At 42.0% G+C, this 3,292-nt stretch overlaps 1 pseudogene; it reads right to left on the bottom strand.

Moving 5' to 3' along the window:
* Window positions 1–205: 205 nt before the first annotated feature.
* Window positions 206–2,051, bottom strand: LOC144229445 (zinc finger protein 280A-like; annotated as a pseudogene).
* Window positions 2,052–3,292: the final 1,241 nt, after the last annotated feature.

Raw genomic sequence — 3,292 nt, 5'->3', positions numbered from 1 at the left:
TGTGCTGACAGCTAGCTCAGAGCCTGGAGCCTTTTTCAAATTCTGTACCTCCCTCTCTCTCTGACCCTCCCCTGTTCACGCTGTGTGTGTCTCTCACTTTCTCTCTCAGAAATAAATACATTAAAAACATTTTAAAAAAGAATTGTCATTGTAAAACCTGACTAGAATTCCTGGAGGTGGGTAGAACATAATTTTAGCTATAATGCTACCTGTGGTAATGTCTGGAATACCTAGAATTCATGGCAATCCTCTTTTTAGATTTTATGGGTGACAGCCAGGGGTTAGTGTTGCTCACAATAATGGATGCTGCACTTCTTGATCCTGGTTGAACTTAAGTGTGAGTCAGAACCTCTGTTTCAGGAGGCAACCCTTACAGTAGCGTTGGTTTTTTAAAAGCTTGATGATTCTTGGTTTGATGCTATTTTCTCTCTTGAAGTCAAAAACTATAGCCAGCATTTGGAACACTGAAGACTCTTGTTCCAGTGCCTCCAACAATGATTCACATAAAGTATGATAGCTCTGAAAATGTTGGGACAAAATGGACAAAGCAAATTTTTAATGTTTTCATGGCACTTTCTGAAATGTCTCCACATCGGCAAAGGCTGACAATCTATAACTGCAAACCTGGCACACACAGGTCATTTTTCCAGTCTTATGATTGCCCTTCTTGTACTGTTAAGAGACTTAGATCTGTTTTGAATGACAATTAGAAAATTTTACAGAGAAAGGAGGGCTCCTGGGTTGTGTGTATATTTCCAAAGTGACGTTGCAGCTGGAACGGAATGGGAAATTGCGGGTGACAGTGCTGGCAGGTGCTGTGGATTTCCCAGCTGTCACCCCTCTGCTTCTCAAGTTCCAAATGGCTCCTCAAATAGCTCATAAACTTGACTTTCTTTAGGACTTTCAAGCAGCTGAGGCATTTAAAAGTTCTGTGAGTCTTCTGTTCTGGCTGCCTGTCTCCTTTATGGTGCCCATAGTTAAAGTCATGAAATAACATAATCAGATTTTCTTTCTTGGGATCACCAGTCTAGTTTTGACTTGCTAGATTTGAAAAGTCTGTTTTTACCAGCCTTTCCAAGCTATTTTTTGTGTCTGGATCCATAAGATTGAAATGTGCCCTGTCATTTGCATTAGCCCAAGAAAATAATGCTCCATTCTAAACATGGCTTGATGAGGATGGGACACCTTTTGAGTTTGTGCTCACTGTAGGAGAGAAATCTGAAGGGGCCACAACTGAGGAATGTGCTCCTGGAATTCCATCACTGAATTTAGGTCTTTTGGGATTTCTACTGTTTATATTGGAAGCAGGAAGTCGCTTTGAATTTCAAGGACTTTCACCTTGCCTCCTACAGAAAGTATAGCGCCAAGTAGACACTGAGATATTTAAGACAGCAAAAGCCTGAGGGACTGTGAGGCATGACTTGTGATTTGTTCCTTTTATAATCTGGTTTAGACAGATTATAAAGCCTCACAATAATAGGACTATCTGGGGCATCTGGATGGCTCAGTTGGGTAAGCATCTGACTCTTGCTTTCAGCTCAGTTCATGATCTCAGGGTTCCTGAGCTGAGTTTTAGCCCTGCAGAGGGCACTCTGTTGTTAACAAAGTTTGGATCCTCTGTGGCCCCTCCATCAGCCCCTCCCCCACTCTCTCAAAAATAAATAAACGTTAAAAATTTTTTTTTAAATAATAGGACTATCTATTACCCTCCTTTCAGATTGAGGTGGCCACTTGAGTGCAGCGTGTGTCACATGGTTTGCAGGCTGCAATGCACAAGCAGGATCTTGACTCAAGTGGTCTTCCTTTTTTTTTTTTTTTTTGGAGTTTCATTCTGGGGTCACTCTGTTCAAAATGTTTGAAACGACTGGTTTTGAATTTGAAAACACTCTGATGAAGAGAATTTCTGCATCTTCATTTACATGTTCCATTACTACTAAGATCATCAGCTCAGCATCTTCATTTTCCCTATTCCTGTGTTTTGACTCTCCTATATTCTTCTCTGATGGTTCTGGCACTTGTTTTTCCTCACACAACAAGAAAAGATTTGCCATTTCACCACTACTTTTTTGCTTGAAGAGGTCCCTTCAACTTCTAGTGCTTTCTTTTTGTAAATTACCACCTAAGTACAACATATTCTTAGTATTTATTTCAAAAAACAAAATTATTGTCTTATTTAATTCTCCCCTGTAACACTGAGATAACTATTAGCATCCTTACTTTACACCTGAGGAAAAGGGCTCAAACTATTTAGGTGAGAAGATAGTCCTAGAGTTAACCTCTCCAGCCCCCAGGTCTCCAGCAACTACGAGTTCAACATGCCCTGTTGCAGAGCCATGCATGACTACCGTGAGGCAAGTGAGACATTAAGACACAAGATTTTTTTTTTAAGTTTATTTGAGAGAAAGAGCAAGAGAAAACCAGGAAGAGGCAGAGAGGGAGAGACAGAATCTCAAGCAGGCTCTGCACTATCAGCACAGAGCCAGATGTGGGGTTCAAACTCAAAACTGTGAGATGATGACCTGAGCTGAAATCAAGAGTGAGACACTTAGGGGCGCCTGGGTGGCTTAGTCGGTTAAGCGTCCGACTTTCGCTTAGGTCATGATCTCGCGGTTCGTGGGTTCGAGCCCCGCGTCGGGCTCTGTGCTGACTGCCAGCTCAGAGCCTGGAGCCTGTTTCAGAGTCTGTCACTCCCTCTCTCTCTGACCCTCCCCTGCTCACGCTGTCTCTCTCTCTCTCTCCCTCTCTCCTAGAAATAAATAAAACATTTAAAAAATTTATTAAAAAAAAAGAAAAGAAAAGAGTGAGACACTTAACCAACTGAGCCACCCCATGGGCACAAGATTTAAAGAGGCACAGGTTCAGCATCTCAGAGCAACTGCCCTCTTCATTTTAATACTGTGGGCATATTACTAGCCTCCTCTTACTCCCAGGTGTACCCTCTAGGATATCCAAGATCTCAACCAATCTTACCAAAACCTAGCTCTTTTTAAAGTCCCTTAAAAAATTGCTCCTCCTACAGTGTTCCTTTACTGTGTAAACACTTGTAGTCTCTTAGTTCACAAACTTGGGAGACTTCCTTTGCCAGTCTTTCTCCCATACCCCACAGCCAATCAATTACCAAACCTTGCCTGCTCTGTTTTCCAAAGATATCCAGAACCTGACCACTCCCTTCTACCTCTACTGCCCACTCCCTGATCCAAGACACTATGTTCTCTCTTTGGATCATTACCAAAGGCACATGTTTTTGCCTGGATCATGACTGAAGGCATCATATTCTCTCTCTGGATGATGT

The sequence above is a fragment of the Crocuta crocuta genome, unplaced genomic scaffold, assembly GCF_008692635.1.
Source record: "Crocuta crocuta isolate KB4526 unplaced genomic scaffold, BGI_CrCroc_1.0 scaffold348, whole genome shotgun sequence".
NCBI lineage: Eukaryota > Metazoa > Chordata > Mammalia > Carnivora > Hyaenidae > Crocuta > Crocuta crocuta.
This window is presented reverse-complemented; position numbering and strand designations above follow the sequence as displayed.